Below are 16,106 nucleotides of genomic sequence, written 5' to 3'. Positions count from 1 at the left end.
CATCACCTCAATGGACATGAGTTTGAGCAAGCTCTGGGAGTTGGTGATGGACAGGAAAGCCTGGCGTGCTGCAGTCCATGGGGTCACAGAGTTGGACACGACTGAGCAACCGAGTAACAATGAAACTCCCATTTTCACCTTGATCTTCCTTTTCATCTTCATCAACCTTCATGACATACCCTCTTCCTAAAAATACCCTCTATTTAAACATTGCTGTTTTAGATATTTTACTTCTGAACTGTTTTCTTAGACAAAGCTTTTAGGAGTAGGATTATTTGGTCAAGAGGGAAGAGAAGCTTTGTGATAGTCCTTTATGGCAACAGAGTTTCATTTGTGCTTATCCCACTTTGAGAGGCAAGGAAAGGAGAGCAAACATATCAGCATGTTTATGAATAGCAAGCTCTATCATAAAAACGAAGTGACAGCCTTATGCAAGTCAATACGTGCTGACTGCATCAGTCCCTTGGTTCCTAATGTGATTAAATCTTGTATCACCAACCAAGAGAAAGCAATTGAAGCATTGTGACTTAGATTCAAATAGGTGTCTTGTGGGAGTAAATTAGGCAAGAAGCGAATACTGCTGTGTGCAGATGCTGGCTCAGGAGGAGTAGTCCCCTGCATCTGATTGAGAACAGGTCCATCATCAGAATACACAGTCCTGTTTACAGAATGTATGGTAAGAAGGTAGGTAGGACTATGAATTTCAGTGATTTGAATCTTTTGCCTTTTTGAATAATCAGCTGGAGTTGGGATTCATTGGCAAGCAAGCCAACGCTTTGGCCCATGTCCCAAGGGAAGACGCCTGGGCAGTAAGGTTATTTCACCTTAGATGGGAGATTAGAGAAAGGAGTGTGCAAATATAAGGAAAGGGGCCAGGCCAGTGGGGAGGAGGGGGAATTGTCAGATTAACGACAGACACACACAAAAAGGGAAGAAGAACCCCACCCGTCCAAACCACCTCCAACCCCAGAATGTCTCTCTGTGAACTATCTACAGGAAGTGAGATGAGGAGATCAAAACCACAAAAACCAAATTCCAAACAGAGACGTTGGGGGGAAAGCGGGGACAGGGCAACAAGTGGACCTCAAGTGTGGCTCCCCTGCTAGGCCACACTTCTTCCAGTCCCCGGTCCCCAGCACGCAGCCCAAGCCTACACGAACCATGCACAGTGGAGGCTGGGACTTGCTTGCCTTCACACACACACATACCCGACATGCATGGTGCGTGCACACACGCCACGTACATCTACATCCTAGATGCACAGGGATGCCCGCCCACAAGACACACACAGAGTCTGAGGCACGCACGTGAGTGCCCTAGCACCGACACGTTCACCTTAAGGCTGTAGAATGTGGGGCCCAGAGAGGGCGAAGGAGTGAGATGGCCTGGGGCCTCCCTTCTCAGAGGCCCCTACCTCGGTACGTACCAGACGCCCACCCTTACCCTCTCTTCAACCCAAGTCCACCGGGCCCAATACTCTCTGGGTGCAAGATGTGTAATAGCCGAGGATGGCGCCCCTGCGCCCCAGGCAGAGCAAAGGGGGAGATCACGGCCTCCATTCTCAGACAGGGTTCAGCAGGAGTTAAGACCGGCTGGAAGGAAGCCCTGGGAGGGCTGGGGGCTAGTGGGTGGGAAAGCTAGCTTAGCAAAGTTCCTCCTGCCTCATCCACAGGGTATGGAGAGCAGGCGAGGGGCGGAGAAGACAGGGCCCAGAGGCGGTGCCAGAGGCTCTGCGCCAGCTCCTGGCTTCCACGGGGCAACGCGAGCCCCGTCCACTAGGGGGAGCCCGAAACCCAATCCTGAGCGCGGCTTCCACGGGGCCGCGCCTCCTCCCCACCCAGGCCCTGGGACTTGACTGCTTTTCTGACCGAGAAGGGAGCTGGACGGCCCGAGGCCGCTCCGGACCTCACGACAGGGCAAGGAAGGCGGCACAGGGTGCTGTCCACCGGGCGGCCACCAGAAGGCAGCCTCTGGCAGGAGCAGCAACGCAGAGGCAGGCTGCCGTGGGCGCCCCAGTCAGAAATTCAGGTAGGCCCCACGGCTCCACGTTTTGGCCCTGCCAGCGGCTTCTGTTGATTAAAGACCAGAATCTCCCCAACTGCCCGAAGGCCTGGTCCTGGCAGGAGAGGAGAGTCTCCCCAATCCTGGTCTGGGCACAAAGGTGAGGGCAGGACAAGATTCTGGAGGCAGGGCCGCTGGGACCGCTGAGGTGAGTTTGGCAGAGGGCTGAAAGAAAAAAAAAAAACAAAATAAAACTGGAAGCGGGAGTAATGAGGATGGGGACATGAACAAAAAGGCAAAATAAAAAGTTAGAAAAAAAAAAAGAAAGGAAAGCACCCCCACCCTAGGCGGTGATGGAAGCTGTGCACGTGCTCTGTGAGGCAGGCGGCCAGCGCTGCTCGCTCAGGGATGCCGGGAGACCTGGGGGAAGGGGGTCTGCTGGTCAGAGTGAGCACAGGCTGTCATAGCGGTCCAGGGGTGTGACTGTGGTGGACTGGGCGGTGAACTCGTCGTCAGGGTACCTGAGATGTGATCTGAGGTTGTATTTACCTTCTGGCCCACTGTCCCCTATACAAACTGACCTGTCTTCTTTTTTCTCTGCCTGGTTAAGAGTTGTTGTTGTTCATTCGCTAAGTTGTGCCCGACTCTTGGCAACCCCATGGACTGCAGGATGCCAGGCTTCCCTGTCCTTCACTATCTCCTGGAGTTTGCTCAAACTCATGTCTATTGAGTTGGTGATACCATCCAACCATCCCATCCTCTGTCACCCCCTTCTCCTCCTGCCTTCAATCTTTCCCAGCATCAGGGTCTTTTTCCAGTGAGGGCTCTTCACATCAGGTGGCCAAAGAATTGGAGCTTCAGCTTCAGCATCGGTCCTTCCAATGAATATTCAGGATTGATTTCCTTTAGGATTGACTGGTTTGATCTCCTTGCTGTCCCAGGGTCTCTCAGGAGTCTTCTCCAGCACAACTCAAAAGCACCAATTCTTGGGCGCTCAGCCTTCTTAATGGTTCAACTCTCATATCTGTACATGACTACTGGAAAAACCATACCTTTGACTATATGGACCTTTGTTGGCAAAGTTAAGAGTACTCAGTTTTATTAGCCTGTGGATTGAGTTAGGACAGATTGGAACAAATCGTTTCCCCTCATCCTTCATCTTTCAGCATAATGTGTGAGCTATTCCAGAATATGGTTTTTGCTACATGTAACCATGTTGATTCCCAAATAACAATTTTCAAGACCACCAATGAATAGTCAGTTAATGAGTATTTATTGAACTCCTATTGTGTGAATGAGTGAATTCAATTTTATCATTACTTCTTAAGGATTATTATCATTAAAAGGAATTCTTGGGACTTCCCTGGTAGTCCAGTGGCTCCCCCATCCCTGGGATTCTCCAGGCAAGAACACTGGAGTGGGTTGCCATTTCCTTCTCCAATGCATGAAAGTAAAAAGTGAAAGTGAAGTCGCTCACTCGTGTGTCCGACTCTTTGAGACCCTATGGACTGCAGCCTACCAGGCTCCTCCATCCATGGCAGTTTCCAGAGTACTGGAGTGGGTTGCCATTGCCTTCTCCCACAGCACAGCACAGCACAGCACAAATACTTATAAAAAGGAATTCTTATTCTTTAGCAGGTGTTTGGTGGTTACTCAGGTTTGATTTAAATTGCATTTTTTAAATTAGAGAATGAACATTTTCCCATGAGTTAAAGAATATGTATTTCTCCAAATGTAAATTGTCAGTCTATTCTTCAGAGTTGACACTTGGAAAAAAAAAACAAACAAAAAAGCTTTGGCATATGGCCATGAAACTCACAGAAGTTAATGAGTTGTCCTAGGTCATTCTGGGAGAGGTGTAAGAGTCAGACCAAGAAACGAAGTCACCAGCTCCTAGTTGTGTTCGTTCTCCTATGTATTCCAAGCAGTATCTCTAAACATATCTTTCCATCCCTGTCTTTTAAGGTAATATGATTTGTCTTACAAGATACTCCACAATGAAGGAGAATGGGGCTCTGAGAAGCTCTGTTTCTATAAAGCTAGCAGTACTTTAGCTCTAACTTTAGGATTGTAAGAAATTCTCTAACCAAAAGTTTAATAGGAGAAGGCTAGATATTGCATAATTACTTGGACCAGAGAGGCCAGTCTTTGACATTTTTTATTTCTGATTCTCCTTGCAGGGTTGAAAAATGTGCTTCTGACTTAACATTATACCTCTTTTATGTATTAAAGTTCCATCCCCTAACTACCTTTTGACAACATCTTAAGGACATGTCTCTTCTGGACCTCCACCCCTCCTCCAATATCCAAACAAATTTTCTTTGTATTTTTCTGATAAAATCTTGTAGTTGACAAAAATCCAATTCTCTTTGAGTTAATTATGCTTATAACCATAATTATTATAAAATAACAATACTTAGAGGCCTAAGACATGGTCTATTAAAATTTCTATACAGTAGTTCATCTTTATCTTCTTTGTATATCTTAAAAGTGAAATTATTCCTATTGTAAACATACTGAATTGCTGTAGAACTATGACTTTATCACTCTGCTATTTAAAAAAAACATAGGTTACAAATCTTCAAATTAAGTTAATTAAAAAGTTTAGTTGATTTTCATTTCATAAATTCAGTAAAAATTAGCTTAATTGCTTATTCAGTAATTAGATTACAAGAAAAAAATACTGTAAGTTTCATATTCTTTGTAAAGTCATTGAATTTTCTAAATTGTGTTCACTTTAACTCACCTGTAAATCAGTTCAACACATAGGAAAGCAAATGAAAACTTCAGGAGTTTGTTTTTTTTTATTTTCTCGAACTTATTTTTCTAATTTATTTTATTGAAATGAAAACTTCAGGAGTTTGTTTTTTAAAATTTATTTTATTGAACAATTTACAGTTGATTTACAATGTTGTATTAATTTCTTCTGTACAGCAAAATGATTCAGTTATGTTAATATGTACATTATTTTTCATTATGGTTTATCATGGGATATTGAATATAGTTCCCTGTGCTATACAGTAGGCCCTCGTTGTTCATCCATTCTCTGTATAATGGTTTGCATCTGCCAATCCCAAACTTCCAGTCCACCCCCCAATCCCCCTCCCCCTTGTCACCACAAGTCTGTTCTCTGTAAAAATCTTCAGAAATTCTCATAATCACATGGGCCTGTTTTCATACTCAGTTTCACTTTTATATGTCAAGGGGTGAGTTTTATTATGATATTATATTCTAAGGAGAACATTAGAAGGTTATCTCTTATAACAATGCATTGACATTATTGGTTGGTGAAGTTGAAATAAAGAGATTATCTGTTGATAAAATGGATTAACTCACACCTCAACTCAAGAACAAGTGTGGGCAACTAGTAATAGCTCCCTAGTTTTGTGACCCCCCCTTACATACTTAGGCTGAATTTTATTCCCTTTCTGACTTGAAACAGCCAGCCTAATGATAAGAAAGGGAATAGTTGCCCTTGGCTGAAAACACAAGTCCATCTGCTGCTGGTAACTTGCATGAGAACCAGGCAAGCTTTCTCTCGGCTGGTTTTCTTCCTGTTAAGAGCTTGAACTAGTTTATCATCAGAAGGTCTTCTGGTTTCAAGATTTAGGAGTCCATAATCATTAAAGTTCCCAAGTAGGAATAATCCTGTATATAGATGTCCAATGAAAACCAGTGATGAAAAAAAGAGAATTGGCATAATTAAGATGTCAGCAGTCTTGATGGAATGAAGGTGATGGGAGTCCAGGTTTTCCAGCCCCATTAGTCATCTTTCATGTAATATTTAATTCAAACAGTCTCCATCCTGCTTACAGTGAGAAGTTCAATATCTCCACCAACATGTCCAGGTATTCTTGGGAAGGGGGGCAGTGTTTAGTAGTTTTCCAAATCACCTTTTGATAATTTTCTGACTCTACTGAGTTAGCAGTCTCTCAGGTCTCCTTATTCATCTATTCCTTTCTTTTATCATTGCATTGAATCTCAGTGTGGAACAGCATTCATTTTTGTTCATATTTTACTCCAAACCATTTACACAAAGTAATTATGTGTACTAAACCAGGACTGAAACTTTAGGATGAATATAGAGGGTTCACCTCATAGCCTAGCCCTGTGGGCCACTTGTGTAATATATTACTAGATGCTCAATAGTGCCTTGGCCACTCCTATGTTGAAAAGTTACAAACAGGCTGACTCCTCTCACATCTGCTCTCCTCACCTCCCAGGTCTCCAAAATCCCCATACTCCTCATGCTTTATTATTCTTAACAGTTTAGCTCTATTTCTCAACCAGGCCATTGGAGCTCTTTTCACAGCTAGGGAGGCTTTCAATATATATGCCTAAACAAAGATAATTCTCTCTCCGAAAGGAACTCTGCCTCTACCTTATGAGTATTTTTTTCCTCCTGGGCAAAGTCAGAGGGCAAGTTAGGTAGAGGTGAGTAGGGAGAGTTGCAGACAGCTTGGGAAGAGGATGCTGGAAAAGGAAACTAGCATCCTTGGGTTGTCCACCACCTGCAGGCCCCTTTGCCAGGGGTTTTACAAGTATTATCCCAGCTAATCATGACAAGCTTGTAAGGTAGATAATACCATCATCCCTATTTTGGGATGATGAGACAAGGAGACAGGTTTGGGGGGGTTCAGTAACTCACTCAACAGCATACAGCTAAGTGGCAGATCTGAGATTTGGATACAGTCAATCTTTGTAAATCACCCTAAAACGCTGCCACCTTAACCATTATGCTGGCACCCCACATACATGACTGCATTCTATTTCTGTGAGTTATGTGCAATTTTCATCATTTTTTCCAAAGAATAAACTCCCCAAGTTGCAGAGTTAGGATATAGTGGCGCCAGGAGTCTAACCCAGCTCACATCACTAATCTCCTGAGTCTATGTGGCAGGTTGCCTTGATGGGTTTTCCACTTAAAATATTGATGTACCTCTACTTTTACTTGAGTTTAACAAGCAGAATTTATAATGACTCCATTAAAAATTTGCCAGGTTTTATAATAAACATCACAGAGTTGATGCCTAAGGACATTTATTTTCAAAGTTTACAGTGTGAGCAATAGAAATAGGAGAAATTGTGTCAAAGAAGGTTAAAGAAAAACACTTTCAAATAGTAAAAAAATAAAGTACCATTGGGCAAGAAATATACACACTCGAGATTGTGAGGTATGGGTATTGTTCTAATTTTGGAATTCCAAGCCCATGGATTCTGGTAAAAAATATCTTACCATGTACTTCAGCTTGTCAGTAATAAATGGCAAGTATGCAAAAACACATTATCATTTGTGTTAAATGTTGCAATGGAAATACTGGGTTTTCAGTGTCTTTTGAAATTGCAGTGCCCACAGAAACATTTTACACATAAAAATTATGGAAATGGTCATAGGGATATTGAGTCTTCTTTTAAAAAGTAGCTTAATAGAGAGATTAAGAGAAGTTAGAATCAATAGAATGAATAGCATCAGTCAACATCCATCCCGCCAGTTATTTGAATTCCTGTTTTGATGTGCCTGGCAGGTATTTGTGCAGCCTTTTCTTGTTTACATCTTGTGATGGAGAACTCTGTTTTTCCTAAGGGAGGGAGGGACCTCCTTAGGAAAACAGGCTGTGCTAAGTGTTACATAATTGAGTGTAATAATGAAATATGTTTTCTGGAATCTGTGTTGATTTTTGTTTTTGCTTAAGAAGCAGGGGAGATTAAATTTCTCCTGTTCTATAGAGTTGGCTCAAATCCTTTTCAGCAAACCTATGGTTCCTAAAGTGGAAAGGTGGGGAGGTGGGGAGGGATAAATTAGGAGGTTGGGATTAGCATATACACACCACTATAGATATAGATAACCAGCCAGATAACCAACAAGACCCTATTGTATAGCATATAGAACAATAATCAGTATTTTGTAATATCCTATAAGGAAAAAGAATCTGAAAAAAAAAATGTGTGTATAACTGAATCAATGTTCTGTACACCTGAAATGAACACAGCATTGTTAATCAACTATACTTCAAATTACAAAAAAGGATACATTGTACAACACAGGTAATACAGCCAGTATTTTGTAGTAACTATAAACAGAAAATGGAGAAGGCAATGGCAACGCACTCCAGTACTCTTGCCTGGAAAATCCCATGGACGGAGGAGCCTGGTGGGCTGCAGTCCATGGGGTTGCGAAGAGTCGGACACGGCTGAGTGACTTCACTTTCACTTTTCACTTTCATGCATTGGAGAAGGAAATGGCAACCCACTCCAGTGTTCTTGCCTGGAGAATCCCAGGGATGGGGCTGCTGTCTATGGGGTCGCACAGAGTTGGACACGACTGAAGTGACTTAGCAGCAGCAGCAGCATAAATAGAAAATAACCTTTAAAAATTGTCTAAAAATATTTTTTTTTAATTTTCAAAAGAATGATAAAAATAAAATAAGTAAATAAATAAATTAAGTCCACCCCCCCAAAAGCCCCCATAAATCCTTTTTAAAAGGGAAGGTCTATGAACTAATGAGAACAATGTTGGCTTGGAGTCAGGAGGCTAGTCTCAACTTCACACAGTGGTGGGCCTGAGAGGCAGACCTGTGATTCTTGCTAATCCCTTCTCTTGGCTGTTTTCTTGGCACATCTCTTAGAGTTGTTTTAAGAGTTGAATGAAAATGAGTATTAAATATGTTTTAATAACACCACTTTATAGTTCTGTGCCTTCTGAGTCATTAAATTGGGGCAGACAGTGCTCTAAATGTTGTCAGATGAGCATAGAGTTCAGTGATGCAGATACTTTGCTCAGTTATAAGCATCTTGTCAAGTTCTGGAGCACTTGTGGGCAAGAGTCTGTCTGTGTGGGCATGTGGAATGGGTTCTAGTTGTCAGAGGTCTGATGTGTGGAGAGGGAGCATGTGTTCCAGTGTACCCATAGATGAGTCAGATCTTCCTTGTAGGTAGGAGTTGTCCTTGCTTCCCCTCCCTGAAGCTTTGTGTCCCATATTCATTCCATCAGCCCTGAGGGACCTCCCATAGCCTATTGGCTGGTTCCCTGGAGGGCTGAGGTCCTGCTCTGATTCCAGCAAGTGGATGATGGCTATGGGACCCCACCCAGCTCTGATCACTTTCCTAGTGAGGTTTTTCTCCTCATCTGATGGTGAAGGGCCCACCCTTATGGAGCAGATTTCTGGGACTCACATATTTCCCGCCTACTTTCTGTCTTTGGTAGCTTAGTTGTCTCAACCCTATCTTCTGTGTTTTGTATTGGATTCATCTAATACCAAACTATTTCCTAGATGTGCCTCTGTTTTCTAACTTCTGAGACAGTATGTCTAGACCAGTGGTTTTCACAATATGATCTCTGGACCAGCAGTATTAGCATCTCCTGGGAATTTGTTAGAGAGGCGGGTTTTGGTCCCACTTCAGACCTACTGTACCAGACACTCTAAGGACAGGGTCCAGCAGTCCCTCTCCAGGGGATTCTGATGCACATTAGTGTTTACACACCCTGTCCTGGACTGTCTGGTTGTCCTCCATGAAGGCAGTTTAGGCTACTTCATCCCCCGCTCTTTCCCCTTGTACTAGTTTGAGAGTAGAATTTTTGCCTGGTGTCAGCTTTCACTCTATCATCCTGTTGCTCAAATGGTCCTCTAAAGGACCATGATTGTTTTTTACATATAAACAATTCAGGTTAAGTAAGATGAGCATGGGAGCATAACCAGTTCCATATTCTAGTGTTGTGATTCACAGACATCCATCCTGACCTGAACTACCCAGGTATTTATTCTGCAATGGCATTAACACACAATTCTTTTAAAAACAAAAGAAATCTGCTCAATGTTATGTGGCAGCCTGGATACGAGGGGTGTTTGGGGAAGAATGGATACATGTATGTGTATGACTGAGTCCCTTTGCTGTCCACCTGAAACTATCACAACATTGTTAATTGGCTCTCTCTCTCTCTCTCTCTCTTTAGTCACTAAGTCCGACTCTTGCGACCCCATGGACTGTAGCCTGCCAGGCTCCTCTGTCCATGGGATTCTCCAGGCAAGAGTACTGGAGTGAGTTGCCATTTCCTTCTCCAAGTTAATTGTCTATATTCCCAATATATAATTAAAAGGTTAAAAAAGAAAAGAAGAAATAGCAGTGGAGGGAGGGTGGGGGTGGTGGAGGGCTCAAGGGATTGAAGTCAGGAATATTACCCTATACCCCACTCAGGAAAATGTCCATGTGCTTGCCTTTTTTTTCCCTTCTGTTCTACTTCTGATTTTCTTTCTTTTTACAGGAACAGATGAGTAATTTGACAATGCTATTAGCTAATGAAAAGAAGAGAGCATTATCTTATTTATAGACTTTGGGCGTTATTATCTAGAGGCTTCCTTGTGAGAGCTGAGGTATGTCTTCATGATTGCTGCTTAATTTCCTCAGGAATAACGAAGTGGGAGCTATAGTATGTCTTTGTTTAGCAGCTATGGTTTTCATTAAATTTAATTAAGTCCCCCAGAAGCTTTAAATTTAGGGTAAGTTCAAAATGCAGGTGGTTTCTGTTAAGTATAATTATATTCCCTTTATAGCTGCCATGGCTTGGGAAAGCTGGCCTGTCAGACTTAAAAATCTTTAACAAGCTCACCAGAGCTTTGGTTTCAGAGTGCATTTCCAAACTCAACCCTTCCTTCCCTCTCTCCTTCCCTTCTTCTCTTGCTCTTTCTTTCCTTCTTCCCCCTTTGCAGAAGGCTGCGGATAATGTGAACTTAACAAAAGCTGCCCTGTTATGCTTACAACCTCACTAATGAGTTGAGGTCAACATTTGCAAGATTACTTTTGCGAGAGGATTCTAAAACAGTTCTGGTTGATCACTGGGGTTAGTTGAGGTCCCTGAGTTCACTAGCTTCTGTGTCCAAAGAATGAAGCTTTTTGTGTCCAAAGGACACAAGGCCTGGAGAGGATGAGAACAAGGGCCTGGGGCTGCCTTAATGGCAGACGCTCACTGATGGAGAAGAAGACTTCGATGCCTGAATCTCCCTCTTTGCTCCAGGTCAGTTTTCTGAACCCTCACCTATGCAGTCCTGCAAATGGAAGTGGTCATAGGGAAGAGGAAGAGGAGTTGTTAAACAGCTAGTGTGTGAAAGTGGTCCTCCAGGCTCCAGGATTTCCACATGAAAAGAGTTCTTCCTCAGAGGTCCCAGAACAATGGCATTTTCTGTAATTGTGCTGTAGTTTCACATTAGCATTTTTCACTCCTAGCTAAGATTATAATGTATCATTGCAAAGGTAATCAGAGAAGATTGTCAGGAGTTTGATGAAGTCAAAAATTTCTTTTTGTACTCTTGGGTCTGAACGCAGTGTATCTAGGCCAATTCAATTTCTTTGGAAGTAAACAATTTTAAGTTGCAAACAGATTCCTGTAATACTTGTGTCTATTCTATTTGATTCCAGCTGTAGTCCAGAGCACATTTAATGACGTGCATAATTGTTATGATCTGTTGTCATTGGGGATAAATATCAAGCAGTTGAACAAATTGTCTTAATGAGTTATTTTAATACAGCTGGATAAACCAAATGTTAAGTTTTGTTTCTCTTTGTAGTTGTTCAGTGTTTATAGTCATATTACTATCATCAATTTTTCAATATTAATCAGTTTTCTTGATATCCATACAAAATAAAAATATTTTTCTCCAATTCAGGATTGAATATGGGCTGAATGTTAGATGATATCAAGAAATTTTATTAAGAGTGGCAATGGTGTTCTGCTTATATAAGAAAATGTTCTTATAGAAATGCACACTGAATTATGTAGGGTTGAGTGATATGATAGTTATTATGCTATTCTTTTGTCCATATTTGAACATTTTCTTGGTAAAAAGAAAAAGAAAAAAAAAAAAAAGCTCATGGATTGGAAGAATTAACATTGTTGAAATCACCATACTATCCAAGGCAATCTACAGATTCGACACGATCCAGATCAAAACATTATGACCAGTGGCATTTTTCATGGAACTAAAATAAATAATTCTAAATTTTGTATGGAAACACAAAAGACTCTGAATAGCCAAAACAATCTTAAGAAAAAAAGAACAAGAAATATCATGCTCTCTGATTTCAAGCTATACTAAAGTTTTAGTCTTCGAAACAGTGACACAAAAACAGACACATGGATCAATGGAGCAGGATAGCAAGCTCAGAAATGACCTCACACTTCTACGGGCAATTAGTCTATGACAGAGGAGGCAAAAGGAGATACGCTGGGGAAAAGACAGCCTCATCAATAAACGGTGCTGGGAAAACGGCTATTTTCTCACAGCATATACAAAAATAAACTCAAAGTGGAGTAAAAACTTAAATGTGAGACCTAAAAGTATAAAACTCCTAGAAAGAAACATAGGTAGTATATTCTTTGACATTAGTTTTAGCAGTATTTTTTTTGGATGTCTCCCCAGGCAAGGGAAACAAAAGGAAAAATAGGCAAATGGGACTACATCAAACAAAAAAACTTTCGTACAGTGAAGAAAACCATCAACAAAACAAAATGGGAGAAGATATTTGCAATGTCTACTGGATGGGAGAAGAGTTTTTGCAAATGATATATCCAATAAGGGATTAATATCTAAAATATACAAAGAATTCATATACTTCAATATCAAAAAAACAAACCACCCAATGAAAACATAGACAGAACTCTTGAATAGATATTTTTCTAAATAAACAGACGGCCAACAGACACATGAAAAGATGCTCAACATATGTGTCTGAATAGCTATCATCAAAAACAAACAAATATTAATAAAAGCTGTTGACGAGGATGTGGAGAAAAGGAAACCCTTGTGCACTGTTGGTGGGAATGGAAATTGGTGCACTCACTATAGAAATGTGACTCTTAGTGGCTTCCCTGATGCCTCAGTCGATTAAGAGTCCACCTGCAATGCAGGAGACCTGGGTTCTAACCCTGGGTTGGGAAGATCCTCTGGAGAAGGAAATGGCAACCCACTTCAGTATTCTTGCCTGGAGAATTCCATGGATGAGCCTGGTGGGATACAGTCCATGGGATAATAAAGAGACATGACTAAGTGCCTAACTTTCTATGGATAAGAGTATGGAGTTTCCTCAAAACATTAAAAATAAAGCTACCTTATGATCCAGCAATTCTACTTTGGAGTAGTTATCCAAAGAAAGTAAAAACTTAATTCATATATATATATATATATATACACACACACACACACACACAAACTTTATTGTTCATTGTAGCATTTATTATTCATTTATTGTAGCATTTATTGTTCATACAGTATTTATTTATTATTCATTTATTGTAGCATTTATTGTTCATACAGTAGGCAAGATATGGAAGAAACTTACATGCCCATAGGAATGGAAGAATATGTGGTATGCATGTACCATGGAATATTAATTATTAAAAAAATGAATTCTTGCTATTTGTGACAACATGGATGGACCTAGGGGCTTCCGAGGTGACTCAGTGTTAAAGAACCTGCCTGCCAATGCCAGAGACACAGGTTTGATCCCTAGGTTGGGAAGATCTTCTAAAGCAGGAAATGGCAACCCAGTGCAGTATTCTTTCCTGGGAAATCTCATGGACAGAGGAGCCTGGCGGGCTGCGATCCATGGGATCACAAAGACTCAGATGTGATTGAGCGACTGAGCATGTACAGACGGACCTAGAGGGTATTATGCTAAGTGAAAAAAGTCAGAGAAAGAAAAATACTGTGTGATTTCCCTTTATGTAGAATCTAAAAAAAAACAAAACAAAAACAAATGAACAAACAGAGCAAAACAGGAACAGTCACAGAGAACAAATGGGTGGTTACTGGAGGGTAGGGAGCAAAGGGGATGAGAGAAATAGGTGAAGGAGATTAAGAGGGACAAACTTCTAGTTACCAAATAAATGTCCCAGGTATGAAATGTGCAGTGTGGGGAATATGGTCAATAATAATGTAGTATCTTTACATGGTGACAGGTGGTAACTAGATTTATTGTGGTGGTCATTTTGAATGTATAGAAATATCAAATCACTATGTTATATAAAGGGAAGCAACATTGTTGCAGGCCCATGCTACTTTAAAACCAAAGAAACTCATAGAAAAAGAGACCAGATTTGTGCTTATCAAAGGCAGTGGCTGGGGGGAGAGGGAATTGGATGAAGATGGTAATGAGGAAGAAACCTCAGTTATAGAATAAATAGAGGGATGTAATGTACAATGAGATAAATATAAATAACACTGCTATAGGTTATATACGGAGAAGGCAATGGCACCCCACTCCAGTACTCTTGCCTGGAAAATCCCATGGATGGAGGAGCCTGGTGGGCTGCCATCCATGGGGTCGCACAGAGTCAGACACGACTAAAGTGACTTAGCAGCAGCATAGGTTATATATGACCGTTGTTAGAGTAAACCCTAGAAGTTCTCATAACAAGGAAAAAAAAATGTTTTTCTTTTGTTTTGTAGCTACATGAAGTGATTTTTTCCTTTTATTTTGTATCTATATTACCATTAAACCTATTGTGGTGATCATGTCATGAGGTACAGGAGGCAGATCTTTATGCTGTACACCTTAAGCTTACACAGTGCTGTAGGTCAATTACATCCCGGTAACATTGGAAGGGAAGAAGTTAGCCCCCTCATAGATGTGCACGCTATAATGCACAGCTGCTGCATTTGATCCACAGACATAGAGTGACACCCCCTTCCACCCCATACACACTCTCTGCCGTTTGGAGAGATGAGCAAGGAGGTCTGGGAAAGGCTAGGGCTACCAGTCCTTGTGACAACCAGAAACACCCCCATATGTCTGAATGAGCCAGGAGCCTGGCATCTGAGTAGCCGGAGCAGAGCTGGGTGAGACCAGGGGGTGGGAAATGAGACGAAATGTTCTCTGCATTCAAGCTGCTACTGTGCAAGATACTCATGCCAGGAAAGAAGGGCTCCAGTCCCTAAGGCACCTCTGTCCTCTGGCTCATGCCTTCTACCCACCACATTCCCTCCATTTCCAGAAAGTAGTCTTAGGTGCTCCCTACAAATTTGTACTTGCGTGGAGTTGCTTCAGTCTTGTCTGATTCTCTGCAACCCTACAGACTGTGGCTGGCCAGGCTCCTCTGTCCATGGAATTCTCCAGGAAAGAATACTGGAGTGGGTAGCCATGCTCTCCTCCAGGGGATCTTCCCGACCCAGGGATCGAACCTGCTTCTCCTGCCTTGCAGGTGGGTTCTTTACCGCTGAGCCACCAAACCCCTGCACAGACTTGCTTATGGCTAGAATACATGTAAAGGGAGAAAACATTTCAGTCTCTAATCAGTGATAAGATATATAAAAGTAGATACCTGGTGTAGATGAGGTGTTGGCATTCATTTACCCTGAGGTCTGGTCAACCAATGTTAGGGGTTGAAATGAGAACTTTTCCTAATGAAAGGGTGGGGACGGAGCCTGGAAAGCAGTGGAGGCAGCTCCTGCCTCTGGTCCGTGTGGACTAATGAAGGCATTTCTTGCTTCTGTGGCTTCTCTTGCCTACGGCAGGGAATACCCTAAGGGGAACCCCGAGGTGTGCTTTTGAAGCAAGAAGCCTTCCTGTTATATTTGTTACATACATTTTGGCCATTGGAAGCCAATTTCATTGTTCTATAGTATAAGATTTTTCTCTTTCTGAATGTGACGGGGAAGAGGCCTCAGAAGTTCAGAGAAGGCGAGTATAAATTAGGGAGCTAAAACCAGACAGTGGCAACATGACTGATAAATGTTCTCCTTCTCCTTAGCTGCTAGGATGGCCACCTAATTTTGGGTGTTATCACAACTGAGTTTTCCTCTCTGACTCTTAAATAGAGACTGGGGCTGTACAAGTGAAACAGGTGATCTCTGATACCTGATACATTGTGTTTTACCTTGTATTAACAAGGTGCATTTATTCTTAAAAAAATTTAGCCACACTTGACAGCATGTGGGACCTTAGTTCTCTAACCAGGGATCAAACCCATGCCCTGCTGCAGTGGAAGGCAGAGTTTTAACCACTGGGCCACTGTTGGAGCTATGTCTCCAGGACTTGGAAACGGTGAACCTGAAAGAACAACACTTGGACAGTCTCTGCAAGGACTGACAAGTTTATTTCTGCAGTCAAGCCTT

At 41.9% G+C, this 16,106-nt stretch overlaps 1 protein-coding gene across 11 annotated transcripts in view; it reads left to right on the top strand.

Annotated features, from left to right (window-relative positions):
- The first annotated feature begins 1,234 nt into the window (after positions 1–1,234).
- Positions 1,235–16,106, top strand: part of LOC129629920 (protein FAM170A-like) — a 76,603-nt gene continuing 61,731 nt past the window's right edge. For 4 of the 11 annotated variants that reach the window (XR_008703397.1, XR_008703391.1, XR_008703404.1 and 1 more), the window contains exon 1: positions 1,235–2,028. The gene's annotated coding sequence lies outside the window, so the exon portion shown is untranslated. The other 7 variants (XR_008703394.1, XR_008703396.1, XR_008703410.1 and 4 more) reach the window with 6 other exon arrangements.

Source organism: Bubalus kerabau, chromosome 1 (assembly GCF_029407905.1).
Source record: "Bubalus kerabau isolate K-KA32 ecotype Philippines breed swamp buffalo chromosome 1, PCC_UOA_SB_1v2, whole genome shotgun sequence".
In the NCBI taxonomy this organism is placed as follows: Eukaryota; Metazoa; Chordata; class Mammalia; order Artiodactyla; family Bovidae; genus Bubalus; species Bubalus kerabau.
This window is presented reverse-complemented; position numbering and strand designations above follow the sequence as displayed.